We start from the raw sequence: 18,362 nt of genomic DNA, 5'->3' as shown, positions 1-18,362 counted from the left end.
AAATGAAATTTAATGCAGAGAAGTATGAAGTGATTCATTTTAGCAGGAAGAATGAAGAGAGGCAATATAAACTAAATCACAGAAATCACAGAAACCCCACAGTGCAGATAGAGGCCATTTCGGCCCATCGAGCCTGCACCGACACATATCCCACCCGATCCCCGTAACCCCTACACCAACACATATCCCACCCTATCCCCGTAACCCCACGTATTTAATCCCCCTAACACTAAGGGCCAATTTATCATAGCCAATCAACCTAGCCCGCACATCTTTGGACTGTGGGAGGAAACCGGAGCACCCGGAGGAAACCCACGCAAACACGGGGAGAATGTGCAAACTCCACACAGACAGTCGCCCGAGGCCGGATTCGAACCCGGGTCCCTGGCGCTGTGAGGCAACAGTGCTAACCAAAGGGGGTGCAGGAACAGAGAGACCTGGGGATGTGTGTACACAAGTGAAGGTGGCAGGGCAAGTTGAGAAGGCTGTTAAAAAAGCTTACGGGATCCTTCGCTTTATTAATAGAGACATACTATGGCCCAGAAATTCGGGTCGGGGGTTCCCGCGGGTGCAAGCCCCCGACCTGCACTTACCTTGCGCGCCGGCCGTTGAGCTGTGGGCCCGCGTGGGATTCCGATCCTGGGCCTGCTCCAACTGCCGGCGCGCAGTGCTTGCGTATCCCAGGGGCGCAGTTAGTTCGATGCGTCCCCTGGGATCACGTGGGCCATGGGGAGCCAATCGGAGCAGGGAATGCTTCATTCATAAGTTTGACAGGAAGAGCTGTCAAACCTATAAATACTATAAGCCCCAAAACATCACTAAATCTTAAAATAAATTTTTAAAAAACATCACATTTTTAAATAAACTATAAATTACATGAAATAACTATTTTAAACAATAATTTTAATTTTTGAAAAAAATAATTTTATTTTCTAACAGGGCTAAAAATAAACTTAGCTTTCTTTAAAGTATTTAAAAATAATAAACCTGTGGAAAAAATGTTTTAATTTTAATTAATTCACCACTTACCTTGTAAAAAGCAGGCCTTACGCCTGCTTTTTAAATGTGTAACTTCTGCAAACTTAGCCTCCCGGGAAAACCTGGGAAAAAAATGTAAGTTCGATGCGTACGAGCAGCCTCTCCCGTGCACACGTTCGACCTCTGAACCCCTTCGTTCAGGGGATCGGAAGTGCCGGTTTCCCGCGCATGCGCAGTGCATGCAGGAAACCGGCACTTCCATTGGGCTTACGGGTGAGTACCCCGTGCGTACTCACCCGTGGAGACCCGAAGTTCTGGGAAGTGAGTACAAAAGCAAGGAAGTTATTGCTAAACCTTTTATAACTCATTAGGCCCCAGCTGGAGTATTGTTTCCAATTCTGGGGGCCACACTTTAGGAAGACCTTGGAGAGGGGGCTCCGGTCTCCACTCGCCGGCACTGTCTGGAGTGGGGATTGAACCCTGCACCCTCTGACCCAGAGGCGGGAATGCCAAGCGCTGAGCCACAGGCTGGCTTCTCGTCATGTGGTGACCTCTGTGGGCGCCCGTACATTTCGGCTTGGGGAGGCCTGTCCCTACATTCTGAGCCTCCTCGAATCCCTGACAAACTTAACTGCACCTCACACCTCGTCTTAGTCTTCACCCTCGTTCAAATTTTCCTGGGCTCGGAAGGTCTAGTCACTGGGAGTGGGGGTGGGGGGGTGGGGGTGCGTGGGGAGTCCTCGTTGTTTGCGGAGAACGGGAGTGCGGATGGGACCGAGCATGTAAAGCCTGGTGCAGGAGCAGTTGTTTCCATCGCCTTTCGTTTATTCATTCGTGGGACGTGGGCATTGCTGGCAAGGCCGGCATTTATTGCCCATCCCTAATTGCCCACGAGATGGTGGTGGTGAGCCATCTTCTTGAATACAACGGAGTGTCTCGCTGGGCCATTTCAGAGGGTGGTTAAGAGTCAACCACATTGCTGTGGATCTGGAGGCCCATATAGGCCAGACCGGGTAAGGACGGCAGATTTCCTTCCCTAAAGGACATTAGTGAACCAGATGGGTTTTTACGACTATCCGGTAGTTTCATGGTCACCATTACTGATACTAGCTTTTTATTCCAGATTTATTTAATTAACTGAATTTAAGTTCCCCAGCTGTCGCGGTGGGATTTGAACTCATGTCTCGGGATCATTAGTCCAGGCCTCTGGATTACTAGTTCAGTAACACAACCACTATGTACTACTGTACCCCTAAGGGGGTCAGAGAGGGATTTCACAGGTTATTTCCCCCCCCCCAAAATTGGCCTGGGTTTTTTAACGTGGTTTTAAACTTCTCCCAGGAGATCGCATGGTTTTGGGTGAGGTGTGGCCCGGTGGGGAGTGTATATATTGTGATTCACTGGGCATCACAGCTGTGTCGGGACAGGCTGGATGGTATTTTCCTGTCTGTCGTTGTTCGTAGTTGTCTTGTCTGTGCCGTGATTCTGTGGTGTAGTGAGTCTTCCACTTTAACTATTCGTGTGTGTTTTTGTGTGGTTTTAGTGCGTGTGTTTGTGTGTGTTTGTGTGTGTTTAGTGCGTGTGTTTGTGTTGGTTTTAGTGTGTGGGTTTAGTGTGTGTGTTTGTGTGGGTTTTAGTGTGTGTGTGTGGGTTTTAGTGTGTGTGTTTGTGTGGGTTTTAGTGTGTGTGTGTGGGTTTTAGTGTGTGTGTTTGTGTGGGTTTTAGTGTGTGTGTTTGTGTAGGTTTTAGTGTGTATGTTTGTGTGTTTAGTGCGTGTGTTTGTGTGGGTTTTACTGTGTGTGTTTGTGTGTGTTTAGTGCGTGTGTTTGTGTGTGGGTTTCTGTGTGTGTACCAACTAACCTGGAGCGACCTGACCGAGTTTCTGTCTGCACACAGGGAGACTGAGTTAATGTGGACCCAAGCTAACGCCCGCTCTGGTTGCTGTGTTCACATATTGACAACGCGTAGTGTCATTTGCCTGTCCGAGAACCTAATCCGCAGACTTGCACAACCGACTTCAATCAACGCGATTGGCTCATGCCTTTCACACTCCCCCGGGTTACACACAAACTGACTCTGGACGGCCTTAAATAAATGTCCCATCCAATCTCCATCCACCCTGAAACCATGGCAACGCAGAGCGAATGTCTACTCCATTTATTACCTTTTCAATTCCACTGCCCTCCCCTCCCCTCCCCTCCCCCCCCTCCCCCCACACACAGACCCCGTGCCTTCTTTCAATGTTGGTCCCCTGGTGGAGATGGTGGCGAGCTGGGTGACCTCTTATAGTGAGCACAGAGAGTGTGTCCCTCTTATAGTGAGCACAGAGAGAGTGTCCCTCTTATAGTGAGCACAGAGAGTGTGTCCCTCTGATATTGAGCACAGAAAGTGTGTCCCTCTTATAGTGAGCACAGAGTGTGTCCCTCTTATAGTGAGCACCGAGAGAGTGTCCCTCTGATAGTGAGCACAGAGTGTGTCCCTCTTATAGTGAGCACAGCGAGTGTGTTCCTCATAGTGAGCACAGAGAGTGTGTCCCTCTTACAGTGAGCACAGAGAGTGTGTCCCTCTTATAGTGAGCACAGAGAGTGTGTCCCTCTTATAGTGAGCACAGAGAGAGTGTCCCTCTTATAGTGAGCACAGAGAGAGTGTCCCTCTTATAGTGAGCACAGAGAGAGTGTCCCTCTTATAGTGAGCACAGCGAGTGTGTTCCTCATAGTGAGCACAGAGAGTGTGTCCCTCTTACAGTGAGCACAGAGATTGTGTCCCTCTTATAGTGAGCACAGAGAGTGTGTCCCTCTTATAGTGAGCACAGAGAGTGTGTCCCTCTTATAGTGAGCACAGAGAGTGTGTCCCTCTTATAGTGAGCACAGAGAGTGTCCCTCTTATAGTGAGCACAGAGAGTGTGTCCCTCTTATAGTGAGCACAGAGAGTGTGCCCCTCTTATAGTGAGCACCGAGAGTGTGTCCCTCATATAGTGAGCACCGAGAGTGTGTCCCTCTTATAGTGAGCACAGAGAGTGTGTCCCTCTTATAGTGAGCACAGAGACTGTGTCCCTCTTATAGTGAGCACAGAGAGTGTGTCCCTCTTTTAGTGAGCACAGAGAGTGTGTCCCTCTTATAGTGAGCACAGAGAGTGTGTCCCTCTTATAGTGAGCACAGAGAGTGTGTCCCTCTTATAGTGAGCGCCGAGAGTGTGTCCCTCATATAGTGAGCACCGAGAGTGTGTCCCTCTTATAGTGAGCACAGAGAGTGTGTCCCTCTTATAGTGAGCACAGAGAGTGTGTCCCTCTTATAGTGAGCACAGAGAGTGCGTCCCTCTTTTAGTGAGCACCGAGAGTGTGTTCCTCATATAGTGAGCACCGAGAGTGTGTCCCTCTTATAGCGAGCACAGAGAGTGTGTCCCTCTTATAGTGAGCACAGAGAGTGTGTCCCTCTTTTAGTGAGCACAGAGAGTGTGTCCCTCTTATAGTGAGCACAGAGAGTGTGTCCCTCTTATAGTGAGCACAGAGAGTGTGTCCCTCTTATAGTGAGCACAGAGAGTGTGTCCCTCTTATAGTGAGCACAGAGTGTCTGTCCCTCTTATAGTGAGCACCGAGAGTGTGTCCCTCTTTTAGTGAGCACAGAGAGTGTGTCCCTCTTATAGTGAGCACAGAGAGTGTGTCCCTCTTATAGTGAGCACAGAGAGTGTGTCCCTCTTATAGTGAGCACAGTGAGTGTGTCTCTCTTATAGTGAGCGCCGAGAGTGTGTCCCTCATATACTGAGCACCGAGAGTGTGTTCCTCATATAGTGAGCACCGAGAGTGTGTCCCTCTTATAGCGAGCACAGAGAGTGTGTCCCTCTTATAGTGAGCACAGAGAGTGTGTCCCTCTTATAGTGAGCACGGAGAGTGTGTCCCTCTTTTAGTGAGCACAGAGAGTGTGTCCCTCTTATAGTGAGCACAGAGAGTGTGTCCCTCTTATAGTGAGCACAGAGAGTGTGTCCCTCTTATAGTGAGCACAGAGAGTGTGTCCCTCTTATAGTGAGCACAGAGAGTGTGTCCCTCTTATAGTGAGCACAGAGAGTGTGTCCCTCTTATAGTGAGCACAGAGTGTCACTCTTATAGTGAGCACAGAGAATGTGTTCCTCTTTTAGTGAGCACAGAGAGTGTGTCCCTCTTATAGTGAGCACAGAGAGTGTGTCCCTCTTATAGTGAGCACGGAGAGTGTCCCTCTTATAGTGAGCACAGAGAGTGTGTCCCTCTTTTAGTGAGCACAGAGAGTGTGTCCCTCTTATAGTGAGCACAGAGAGAGTGTCCCTCTTTTAGTGAGCACAGAAAGTGTGTCCCTGTTATAGTGAGCATAGAGAGTGTGTCCCTTTTATAGTGAGCACAGAGTGTGTCTCTCTTATAGTGAGCACAGAGAGAGTGTCCCTCTTATAGTGAGCACAGAGAGTGTCCCTCTTATAGTGAGCACAGAGTGTGTCTCTCTTATAGTGAGCACAGAGAGTGTGTCCCTCTTATAGTGAGCACAGAGAGTGTGTCCCTCATAGTGAGCACAGAGAGAGTGTCCATTCTATAGTGAGCACAGCGAGTGTGTCCCTCTTATAGTGAGCACAGCGAGTGTCTCCCTCTTATAGTGAGCACAGCGAGTGTGTCCCTCTTACAGTGAGCTCAGAGAGTGTATCCCTCTTACAGCGAGCACAGCGAGTGTGTCCCTCTTACAGCGAGTGTGTCCCTCTTATAGTGAGCACAGAGAGTGTGTCCCTCTTATAGTGAGCACAGTGTGTGCCTCTTATAGTGAGCACAGCGAGTGTGTTCCTCATAGTGAGCACAGAGACTGTGTCCCTCTTATAGTGAGCACAGAGTGTGTCCCTCTTATAGTGAGCACAGAGCGTGTCCCTCTTATAGTGAGCACCGAGAGAGTGTCCCTCTTATAGTGAGCACCGACAGAGTGTGTTCCCCTTATAGTGAGCACAGAGTGTGTGTTCCCCTTATAGTGAGCACAGAGTGTGTTCCCCTTATAGTGAGCACAGAGTGTGTTCCCCTTATAGTGAGCACAGAGAGTGTGTCCCTCTTATAGTGAGCACAGAGTGTGTCCCTCTTACAGTGAGCACAGAGCGTGTCCCTCTTATAGTGAGCACAGAGCGTGTCCCTCTTATAGTGAGCACAGAGCGTGTCCCTCTTATAGTGAGCACAGAGCGTGTCCCTCTTATAGTGAGCACAGAGCGTGTCCCTCTTATTGTGAGCACAGAGCGTGTCCCTCTTATAGTGAGCACAGAGCATGTCCCTCTTATAGTGAGCTCAGAGCGTGTCCCTCTTATAGTGAGCACAGAGTATGTGTCCCTCTTATAGTGAGCACCGAGAGTGTGTCCCTCTTATAGTGAGCACCGAGAGAGTGTCACTCTTATAGTGAGCACAGCGAGCGTGTCCCTCTTATAGTGAGCACAGAGAGTGTGTCCCTCATAGCGAGCACAGAGAGAGTGTGTTCCCCTTATTGCGAGCACAGAGTGTGAAGTTCCCCTTATAGCGAGCAGAGTGTGTCCCTCTTATAGCGAGCACAGAGTGTGTCCCTCTTATAGCGAGCACAGAGCGTGTCCCTCTTAGTGAGCACAGAGCGTGTCCCTCTTATAGTGAGCACAGAGAGTGTGTTCCCCTTATAGCGAGCACAGAGAGTGTGTTCCCCTTATAGCGAGCACAGAGTGTGCGTTCCCCTTATAGCGAGCACAGAGTGTGTCCCTCTTATAGTGAGCACAGATTGTGTCCCTCTTATAGCGAGCACAGAGCGTGTCCCTCTTAGTGAGCACAGAGCGTGTCCCTCTTATAGTGAGCACAGAGAGTGTGTCCCTCTTATAGTGAGCACAGAGAAAGTGTTTCCCTTATAGCGAGCACAGCGAGAGTGTTCCTCTTATAGCGAGCACAGCGAGTGTGTTCCTCTTATAGCGAACACAGAGAGTGTATTCCCCTTATAGCGAGCACAGAGAGAGTGTGTTCCCCTCATAGCGAGCACAGCGAGAGTGTTCCTCTTATAGCGAGCACAGAGAGTGTGTCCCTCTTATAGTGAGCACAGCGAGTGTGTCCCTCTTATAGTGAGCACAGAGAGTGCGTCCAGTCTATAGTAAGCTCCAAGAGTGCTAAGTGACAGAGAGTACGGCACTAAGTGACAGTACGGCACTGAGATACAGAGTACGGCGCTGAGATACAGATAGTACGGCACTAAGTGACAGAGAGTATGGCGTTAAGTGACAGAGTATGGCACTGAGTGACAGAGTACGGCGCTGAGATACAGAGTACAGCGCTAAGTGACAGAGTACGGCGCTAAGATACAGAGTACAGCGCTAAGATACAGAGTACGGCACTAAGTGACAGAGTACGGCACTAAGAGACAGAGTACGGCACTAAGAGACAGAGTACGGCACTAAGAGACAGAGAGTACGGCACTAAGAGACAGAGAGTACGGCACTAAGAGACAGAGTACGGCACCAAGTGACAGCATGCAGAGTGATGGGATGCAGCACGAGTGTTGATTTTAGCCCAAGTCAGTAACATCCAATGCCAGGGTGGGTTCAGGCCTCCTGCCTTTAATATGTAATCGCAGACTAGTGCCAACTTTCCCATCCGTCGTGCGGGTGACTTACGTTTTTGCGAATGGGTGGTTCTATGTGCAGGGGCAAGGCGTCAGTCAGAGAGTTAGCACTTGTTGCTGTGACAGGAATGGGAGGAGCTATCCATCAGACGATACTTGGGAGTCAAACTGTTAATGGATGGATATCCAAAGATGGTTGGGAGACGAGGCTCGGCCCCTGTTACGCTGCAGCTGCAAGTGGGGTTAGTTGCCAGCTTGCTGACCGGGATTTCCCACACACGTGCCCTTACTGAGCAAGTTGTGAAGGACGTGATCAGCGTACTGGAACCCAGACCGTCCCAAGCTGAAATGTACGGGCTCCTGCAGAGGTCAAACTTCCAGCGTCAGGCTCCGCCTTGCTTATGATGTTTCTTGTATGTAATGGACTCTCGCCACGTAGCCTGCTCATTTACATAATTACTCCAGGTAAAACACTTTCGGAAGGATGTCAAGGCCTTGGAAAGGGTGTGGAGGAGATTTACTAGAATGTTTGCAGGGATGAGGGACTTCAATTATGTGGAGAGACTGGAGAAGCTGGGATTGTTCTCCTTGGAGCAGAGCAGGTTAAGAGGAGATTTAATAGAGGTGTTCAAAATCATGAGGGGTTTTTCTAGGGTAAATAAGAATGGCGGGAGGGTCGGTAACCAGAGGACACAGATTTAAGATAATTGACAAAAAATCCAGATGGGAGATGAGGAGAATGTTTTTTATGCAGCGAGTTGTTGTGATCTGGAATGCGCTGCCTGAAAGGGCGGTGGAAGCAGATTCAATAGTAACTTTCAAAGGGGAATTGGATAAATACTTGAAAAGGAGATATTTGCAGGGCTGTGGGGAAAGAGCAGGGGGAGTGGGACTAATTGGAGAGCTCTTTCAAAGAGCCGGCACAGGCACGATGGGCCGAATGGCCTCCTCCTGTGCTGTATCATTCTATGATTCTAAGTGAAGGGTTCGAATATCAAAGGGCATCACTCCAAGAATTAGGAAATTAGGAATAAGGAAGGAAGCCAAGTGGAGCACCTTTCTCCCAAAGGCCGATTGAGTTGTGCATCAAATTACCGGGGAAGGACATGGAAGCAGACAGTGTAAGCGAGTTCAAAGACAATTCAATGTGTTTCTGGAGAGGGAAGGGATTCAGGGATGTGGTAAGAAGATGGTCAGGTTGGGCTTTATCAAAAAAGGCCGAGTTTGTAGGAGCTAATGGCTTGTTCGCGCTCCTAATAAAATAATTGTTTTATTTTACTGGTGGGGCCTGATTGGAGATCTGAACTCAGGATGTTTTGAGGTAGCCATGAGCTTGACGAGGAGGGAGACAGAGTTTCCTGGGGGCGGGCGGGGGAGGGGGTACTAAATGCTCATCAACTTGCGCAGGCCAATGGCTGAAGCCGGGACTCTACCACCACCTTCCCATGCTTCCCTGCACCCACGCCGTCCCAGAACTTGCCTTTGCCCAAGTTGACCTCTTGGACTAGGTTGGGTGGGTGGTGGTCGGGGGGCAGGGGTTGGGGTGTCCCAGAAGTGAACCTTGGCCACACGATGTGCCGAGGCCTGGGCCATCCCGTGGCCGACCATGTCAGGTAGCGCCGCGGTATCGAGGGGTCCGTGACCGTCACTCATGTCACGCGCGTTGTCACGGCCGAAATGTCTTTTAGCAACCACCCCCCCCCCCGTTGCCCGAGTTACGATGCCACGCCTAGCACGGGTTATGATGGGAAGTGGAGAATGCAACTTAGCTTACCGCTACCACAGCTTGGGTGACCTACTGACCCGATTTGGAAGACACTAAACCTGGCACACTCAAGTCCTTGGACAATAAAAACCAAACCGCCAATCAACAAATGGCCAAAGCACAACACACACTTACTATGTAGACACTGAAGCTCTGTTAAACCTCAGTCAACAGGACCTTCAAGTAGGCAACTCCGAGAAGATGCTCCGCCACTGGGCTTGTGATGCCTATGAAAGTTGTGCTCATGTTCTAGGTAGCGAGGTCCTGTTTCTGTTGATAAACCGGGTCAGATCCCTCGCTGAGTGCTGGAGGGTTCCTGCGACCTACTACAAGTGGTTTAATTTGGCCTGGTTGGCTTATCGCAGTTGTGAGGGACGCAGACCCGCTCGCTCAACGCACCTGCCCAATTGTTAGCCGTGGGAACCCCTGCTCCACCCTGTGAAGGTGAATTAAAAACACGGTCCGTGTCTGATTGTACAATGCCAGGATAGGACTGGGCCTTCGCCTTCCCCCCCCCGCCCCCCCCCCACCCATCCCCCATGCTCCCCACTGTGGGCAAGGCTGCTCCAGAATCGCTGACAAAATGCAAATCATAAAAACAGGCCAGTTATCTGAACGTATCTGCTGTACTGTTCATCCTCCTCTCCTGCCAATTCTCTGCAGAGAAAGAAAGGATAGACTTCAGTTAGGGAAGAGACAATTGAACAGAAGACTATTGAATGATAGCCTTCACATTCTGACCTCACAGTGAATAATAATCCCCTCCTAGTGGTATCACAACAGAGTAAACGTTGACCTTCGCCGTTCCAGTCAAAGACTGTTGCCACCAAACATGTTGAGCGGACTGTCCATGTGGGCGAGTGGCTACAGGGTTGGCATCAACCCAATGTTGACTGTGATCGAATGGCTCCAGTTGTCCATTTGAGTCCAGCTGTTGGCTTCTAATAACCCAAAACCTTGAAGAACAGTAGTTACTGCAACATGGACCTCAAACGCAGCCAGCGTTAGACTATTACAGGGCGCTCTACTCAATAATACTTGTGCTTGGCGTCCTCTTGTTCATGTCACATGTCTGTGTAACTGTGCAATTTACTGTGTTAGCAACGTGGAGCGCTGTGAATAACTTAACCAATCTTGTAGACCGTAGTTTAGTTTGTCTGGGTGGGTCTGTGAAGGATTCCTCTCTCCCCAACCCCACCCCCCCCACCCCCGCCATGTTCAAGTGCACATTCCTAACTGTCCACCCTGTAGTCTAGTGGACTTTACCTTAATCCCACATCCTTAAACGAGCCATTGACTTAATTGAACAAAGCTGTCCTCTTCGTCAGCTAGGAAATTAAGTTGGCCAAGATAATTGTGAAAAAAGTAATTTGTTGCAACAGTCTCGTAAATCTCCTTTATCCGTCATAGAATCATAGAATGACACAGCACAGAAGGAGGCCATTCGGCCCATCATGCCAGTCCCACACACAGCAATGAGATAATGACCAGATAATCTGTTTTTTAGTGACGTTGCTTGAGGGATAAATATTGGCCCCCATGGAGAACTCCCCTGCTCTTCTTCAAAATATTGGCTGTGGGATCTTTTACGTCCACTTGTAATAGTTTAATGTCTCATCCAAAAGACGGCACCTCTGACAGGGTAGCTCTCCCTCAGTACTGCCCCTCTGACAGTGCAGCGCTCCCTCAGTACTGCCCCTCCGACAGTGCAGCACTCCCTCAGTACTGCCCCTCAGACAGTGCAGCGCTCCCTCAGTACTGCCCCTCCGACAGTGCAGCGCTCCCTCAGTACTGCCCCTCTGGCAGGGTAGCACTCCCTCAGTACTGTCTCTCCGACAGTGCAGCACTCCCTCAGTACTGCCCCTCAGACAGTGCAGCGCTCCCTCAGTACTGTCCCTCCGACAGTGCAGCACTCCCTCAGTACTGCCCCTCCGACAGTGCAGTGCTCCCTCAGTACTGCCCCTCTGGCAGGGTAGCACTCCCTCAGTACTGCCCCTCCGACAGTGCGGCGCTCCCTCAGTACTGCCCCTCCGACAGTGCAGCGCTTCCTCAGTACTGCCCCTCCGACAGTGCAGCGCTCCCTCAGTACTGCCCCTCCGACAGTGCAGCGCCCCCTCAGTACTGCCCCTCCAACAGTGCAGCGCTCCCTCAGTACTGCCCCTCCGACAGTGCAGCGCTCCCTCAGTACTGCCCCTCCGACAGTGCAGCGCTCCCTCAGTACTGCCCCTCCGACAGTGCAGAGCTCCCTCAGTACTGCCCCTCCGACAGTGCAGCGCTCCCTCAGTACTGCCCCTCCGACAGTGCAGCGCCCCCTCAGTACTGCCCCTCCGACAGTGCAGCGCCCCCTCAGTACTACCCCTCCGACAGTGCAGTGCTCCCTCAGTACTGCCCCTCCGACAGTGCAGCACCCCCTCAGTACTGCCCCTCCGACAGTGCAGCGCTCCCTCAGTACTGCCCCTCCGACAGTGCAGTGCTCCCTCAGTACTGCCCCTCCGACAGTGCAGCGCCCCCTCAGTACTGCCCCTCCGACAGTGCAGCGGCCCCTTAGCACTGCCCCTCCGACAGTGCAGCGCTCTCTCAGTACTGCCCCTCCGACAGTGCAGCACGTACATTCCACCTCTCTCGCATTTAGACACATGCGCGCACTTATTACACTGAACTGCGCACGCACGCTCGCACAGACTCACTGACCATACGCCTGCGTGCACACACACACGCACACCTGGTCATGCATATATTCACTCGCATGCACTCCCATGAATACAATGTACGTGTGGGGAATGGTGGGATGCGTAGGTTAGTTTTAAGTAAGGGGACCTTCCTGACCCATGTGCTTAGTCGCTGGTCGTTGTGTAAACAAGCCTTACCTGCTGCGATGTTGGGTTGGGAGGGGAACACCTCAGGAAGGATATGATGGAAGGAGTACAGCGTCGATTCACCAGATTGATACCAGAGTTTAAATGGTTAAATTATAATGACAGGCTGCATAAACATGGCTTCCCTTGAGTATAGAAGACTGAGGGGTGATCTGATCGAGATCTTTAAAATGACTAAGGGGCTTGTAGAATCGCACAGCACAGAGGTAGGCCATTTGGCCCTTTTAAAGAGCTCTCCAATTAATCCCACTCACCCACTATTAAGACGACTGATAGCTACTTGTGAGAGTCTCTCTGAAGTGCGAGTTTCAACAGCAAGACCCTTCCTTGCATATTAGCTTTACAAAGCTTTACCCCAGAGGGCTGTGGAGGCTCAGTCATTGAGTATATTCAAGACAGAGATCAATAGATTTTTGAATATTAAGGGAATCAAAGATATGGGGATTGGGTGGGAAAGCGGAGATGAGGTAGAGGATCAGCCACGATCTTATTGAATGACGGAGCAGGCTCGAGGGGCCGAATGGCTGACTCCTGTTCCTAGTTCTTATGTTCTTATGTTCAAAGTCAATGACCTCCTCTTCATTCCTGTAGACTGAAAGCTCCTTTTTTACGTTTATACTAGTGGGGTAAATTATACCAGTTAGTGCCCCCTCTCCACCTGACCCCAATACAGAGCCTTGCTCAATAGGAGGGCAGAGTGGACTCCAGGGGTTAAATTACGAGGAGAGATTACACAAACTAGGATTGTATTCCTGGAATTTAGAAGGTTAAGGGGTGATTTGATCGAAATTTTCAGCATATTAAGGGGAACAGATAGGGTAGATAGAGAGAAACTATTTCCGCTGGTTGGGGAGTCTAGGACTAGGGGGCATAGTCTAAAAATTAGAGCCAGACCTTTCAGGAGTGAAATTAGGAAACACTTCTACACACAAAGGGTGGTAGAAGTTTGGAACTCTCATCTGCAAACTTCAATTGATGCTAGATCCATTGTTAATTTTAACTTGGAGATTGATCGCTTCCTGTTAGCCAAAGGTATTAAGGGATATGAGTCAAAGGCGGTTATATGGAGTTAGGTCGCAGATCAGCCACGATCTCATTGAATGGCAGAACAGGCTCGAGGGGCTGAATGGCCTCCTCCTGTTCCTCTCTTCCTGCGTCCTATGTTCCTAGAGGTCACTCTGTCCAACCTTCATGATTTCCCACTCATTAAAATTGATAACTAATCAATTGGCATGATCACAAATCGCACTCACTGACCCCAACCCCCAAGTTGTCTGATCTCCCTTAACAACAACAACTTGCATTTATAAAGCATCAATAATGTAGTAAAACGTCCCATTGTGTCCCATGGAGTGTTATCAGACAAAATTTGACACCGAGCCACAAAAGGAGATATTGGGACAGGCGACGAAAAGCTTGGTCAACGAGGCAGGTTTTTTAAGGAGCGTCTTAAAGGAGGAGAGAGAGGCAGAGAGGTTTAGGGAGGGAATTCCAGAGCTTAGGGCCCCGGCAGCTGAAGGCACGGCCGCCAATGGTGGAGCGATTATAATCAGGGATGCTCAAGAGGCCAGAACTGGAGGAGCGCAGAGATCTCGGCGAGTTGTAGGACTGGAGGAGATTACAGAGATAGGGAGGGGGCGAGGGCCATGGAGGGATTTGAAAACAAGGATGAGAATTTTTAAATCGAGGCGTTGCCGGACCGGGAGCCAATGTAGGTCAGCGAGCACAGGGGGTGATGGGTGAACGGGACTCGGTGCGAGTTAGGACACGGTGCAGTGAGCACAGGGGTGATGGGTGAATGGGACATGGTGTGAGTTAGGACATGGGGCAGTGAGCACAGGGGTGATGGGTGAACGGGACTCGGTGCGAGTTAGGACACAGGGCAGTGAGCACAGGGGTGATGGGTGAACGGGACTCGGTGCGAGTTAGGACACGGTGCAGTGAGCACAGGGGTGATGGGTGAATGGGACATGGTGTGAGTTAGGACATGGGGCAGTGAGCACAGGGGTGATGGGTGAACGGGACTTGGTGCGAGTTAGGACACGGGACAGTGAGCACAGGGGTGATGGGTGAACGGGACTTGGTGCGAGTTAGGACACGGGGCAGTGAGCACAGGGGTGATGGGTGAACGGGACTCGGTGCGAGTTAGGACACGGGGCAGTGAGCACAGGGGGTGATGGGTGAACGGGACTCGGTGCGAGTTAGGACACGGGGCAGTGAGCACTGGGGGTGATGGGTGAACGGGACTCGGTGCGAGTTAGGACACGGGGCAGCCGAGGTTTGGATGAGCTCAAGTTTACGGAGGGTGGAGGGTGGGAGGCCGGCCAGGAGTGCCTTGGAATATCAGTGCAGATTTGTAAGATTTCGCCGAGTCTTGCAGCTGTTATTGAGGGGATGGTTGCGGAGCAGTTAGTACGCTGACTGTGCAGAGAAGCTGGGTTAATACCCAGGGCGGTTCAGCTTCAGCCGGATGTGTTGCTGAAATGTGCCTCTGTCCATCTTAGTTCAGATACCTCGCACCATCAAACTTAGTGAGTCCTCAGCCGGAATTATCCAATAAACGTAGAGAAGATGTTTCCACTTGTGGGGGGAGTCCAAAACTACGGGCCATATAGAAACATAAACATAGAAACATAGAAGATAGGAGCAGGAGTAGGCCATTCGGCCCCTCAAGCCTGCTCCGCCATTCAATGAGATCATGGCTGATCATCCAAACTCAGTACCCTGTCCCTGCCTTCTCCCCGTATCCCTTGATCACTTTAGCCTTAAGAAATATATCTAACTCCTTCTTGAATATATTTAATGAATTGGCCTCAACTGCCTTCTGTGGTAGAGAATTCCACAGGTTCACCACTCTCTGGGTGAAGAAATTCCTCCTCATCTCTGTCCTAAATGGCTTACCCCTTATCCTTAGACTGTGACCCCTGGTTCTGGACTCCCCTGCCATTGGGAACATCCTTCCTGCATCTAGTCTGTCTAGTCCTGTTAGAATTTTATAAGTTTCAATGAGATCCCCTCTCATTCTTCTAAACTCCAACGAGTATAAGCCCAATTGACCCAACCTCTCCTCATACGTCATTCCTGCCATCCCAGGTATTAGCCTGGTGAATCTTCGCTGCACTCCCTCCATGGCAACAACATCCTTCCTCAGATAAGGCGACCAAAACTGCACACAATACTCAAGGTGTATATATCAGACAGTCACTAATAAATCCAATAGGGAATTCAGGAGGAACTTCTTTACCCAGAGAGTGGTGAGAATGTGGAACTCGCTACCACAGGGAGTGGTTGAAGCGAATAGCGTAGATGGATTTAAGGGGGAAGCTAGATAACACATGAGGGAGAAAGGAATAGAAGGATATATTGATGGGGTGAGATGAAGAGGGGTGGGAGGAGGCTCGTGTGGAACATTAACCAGCTGGGCTGAATGGCCGGTCTCTGTGCTGTAAAACTCTACAACACGCTCTGTTTAAAGCCCAAAGTACTCACAAACAGAGGAGAAAAGGAAATGTAAAGAATGTTAAAGACTGCTCAGAATCCTTTGCAACAGAGTCCCGAGAGTGAGGCTCTCTCTCTCAGGTAATCCTCCCACTCTTCCGTCTCAGTCTAAGCGACTGACGTGAATCTATTAAAAGTTCTGACACCCGCAGGGGATCAAGGGAGACATCAAAAAAATGGACAATACACAGCTGAGTGGTGTATTATTTAAAAAGGTGGGAATGAATGGCACAGAAGTGAAATTGATATTTTTGCCGCTGTTGCCGGCAGTGTCTTCAAAACTGACCCAGGAAAATAAACTGATGATTAGCAGCAAAAAGTAGACCTACCAAAGCAAGGAAGTTATTGCTAAACTTTTATAAATCACTGGTTAGGCCTCAGCTGGAGTGTTGTGTCCAATTCTGGGCACCACACTTTAGGAAGGATGTCAAGGCCTTGGAGAGGGTGCGGAGGAGATTTACCAGAATGGTTCCAGGGATGAGGGACTCCAGTTACGAGGAGAGACTGGAGAAGCTGGGATTGTTCTCCTTGGAGCAGAGAAGGTTAAGGGGAGATTTAATAGAGGCGTTCAAAATCATGAAGGGTTTTGATAGAGTAAATAAGAACATAAGAAATAGGAGCAGGAGTAGGCCATTTGGCCCTTCGAGCCTGCTCCACCATTCAATAAGATCATGGCTGATCTTCTGCCTCAACTCCATTCACCGGCCCTATCGCCATATTCCTTGATGCCCTTACTAGTCAGAAATCTATCGACTTCTGTTTTGAATATACCCAATGACTGAGCCTCCACAGCCCTCTGGGGTAGAGAATTCCAAAGATTCACCACCCTCTGTGTGAAGAAAGTGTTTCCACTGGTAGGAGGGTCGGTAACCAGAGGACACAGATTTAAGATCATTGGCAAAAGAACCAGAGGGGAGATGAGGAGAATATTTTTTTAACGCAGCGAGTTGTTGTGATCTGGAATGCGCTGCCTGAAAGGGCAGTGGAAGCAGATTCAATAGTAACTTTCAAAAGAGAATTGGATAAATACTTGAAGGGGAAACATTTGCAGGGCTCTGGGGAAAGAGCAGGGGGGAGTGGCACTAATTGGAGAGCTCTTTCAAAGAGCCGGCACAGGCACGATGGGCCGAATGGCCTCCCTCTGAGCTGTATCATTCTATGATTCTACCAAAACAGCATCAGCTGCAATGAATCGCACTTTTTAATCATTTTTATTTTCCAACCTCCTTTTATTCCTCTTTCTCAAACAATTCCAAACTTGGCAGCATACAATCTGTTTGTGATGCCTTTCTTGTACTGTAACCTCCCACTGTGCAACCTTTTAAGATTCATCGAGAGACATCACTGAGATGTTTTAATAAAATGCAAATGTTTGAGAGGTGTTAACCCATGAATATTTATAGATTGATGGATAGATAGATTTTTTAAGTGTTATTGTCACTGTTTTTGGGGTGAACTGTTCGGTGATGATGATGGGTCTGGGTCGGGGGGGGGGGTAGGTCAGTGTTTGCAGTCCGTCCCCTTGTCCAATGAGAACAGTTGAAACAGACAGAGAGATCATCTTTGGCACCGACCCAAGTCTAATATTGAAAATGCAGTGTGAAATTCTACCAGATGCTGCTGGTTGTATCTGAATCGTAAGAAATTCCTTAAGATCTGGGAGTCCATACGCGGTGGTTTGCTTTGTGTAAAGCGGGATGGTGTAGTCCTGGCAAGGACGGTGAGTCCTTGGAGTTGGCGCTCAACCTTTCCGACAGCGCTGTGTTTGTTAAACGCTTTGTCTGTCATTCCTTCTCTCTGTCCTTTTTTTAGCATATAGAACCTTGTCTGTGGAGATACAGTGACGATTTGTAAGAAAAAAAACCAACACTTTTTAGTAAAAAAAAACTAATAAAATAATTGAAAACACCAAAGCACGGTGGTGTGATTTCTTATTTCTATGTGTAAGGAAAAGAACTGGCGTAACATTAAAATGGTTCATCTCAGCTCTCCCACTTATCTCGCTTCCTCGCTCTTGTCTCTGTGTCTACCCACCCCTAAAGTCCAATGGGAGCAGAAAGAAAGACCACGATGATTGGTCAACCACAGTTGGGGTTTGCAGGAGAGTTCCAAGAGATGCACATTTGATTATATCCACTATCTATCTATTATATACTAAAAGCAGTGTGTGATCGTAACAGTCTGATGGTGCTATGCCTGTAGATGGCTCTTTCAGCGTAACATTCTGTGACCCAGTGGCTTCCCATAACGTTATGTGACCGTCAATCAGCGTTTCCCAAACTATTCCTGTGAAATCTTTCTTTCTTTCTTTCCTTCTTGCTGCCTTTTTTCCTTCCTTCCTTCCTTCCTTCCTTCCTTCCTTCCTCCCGTCCTTCCTTCCTCCCTTCCTTCCTTTCCCTCCTTCCTCCCTTCCTCCCTCTCTCCCAGGCTCTGACTGTCGGCCGGCCTCCCCAGTTGGACACCTGTTCAGTGCCTGCAGCTCTCTGGCTGCCGGTAGGTGAGTCCCGGGCCTCACAGTGATGACGATGGGTGGGGGGCACAGGTGCACTTTGTTAGATCCGTGTGTTAATGGAGACACGGAATGCAGGAGTTGATTTAACAAGTGTTTACTGAACAAAGTCTGGAGGTGAACTAACTACACAAGACGCTATACAGGCTTATATACCCGAGTGGTCACTACTGGTA

The 18,362-nt window shown here is 49.5% G+C and overlaps 1 protein-coding gene across 3 annotated transcripts in view; it reads left to right on the top strand.

The window, feature by feature from the left end:
• The window catches only part of spega (striated muscle enriched protein kinase a), a 536,975-nt gene that overhangs the window by 256,002 nt on the left and 262,611 nt on the right, over positions 1–18,362 (top strand). The window lies entirely within an intron of this gene.

The sequence above is a fragment of the Somniosus microcephalus genome, chromosome 4 (assembly GCF_052327205.1).
Source record: "Somniosus microcephalus isolate GS21.2 chromosome 4, FLI_Smic_1.0, whole genome shotgun sequence".
NCBI lineage: Eukaryota > Metazoa > Chordata > Chondrichthyes > Squaliformes > Somniosidae > Somniosus > Somniosus microcephalus.
This window is presented reverse-complemented; position numbering and strand designations above follow the sequence as displayed.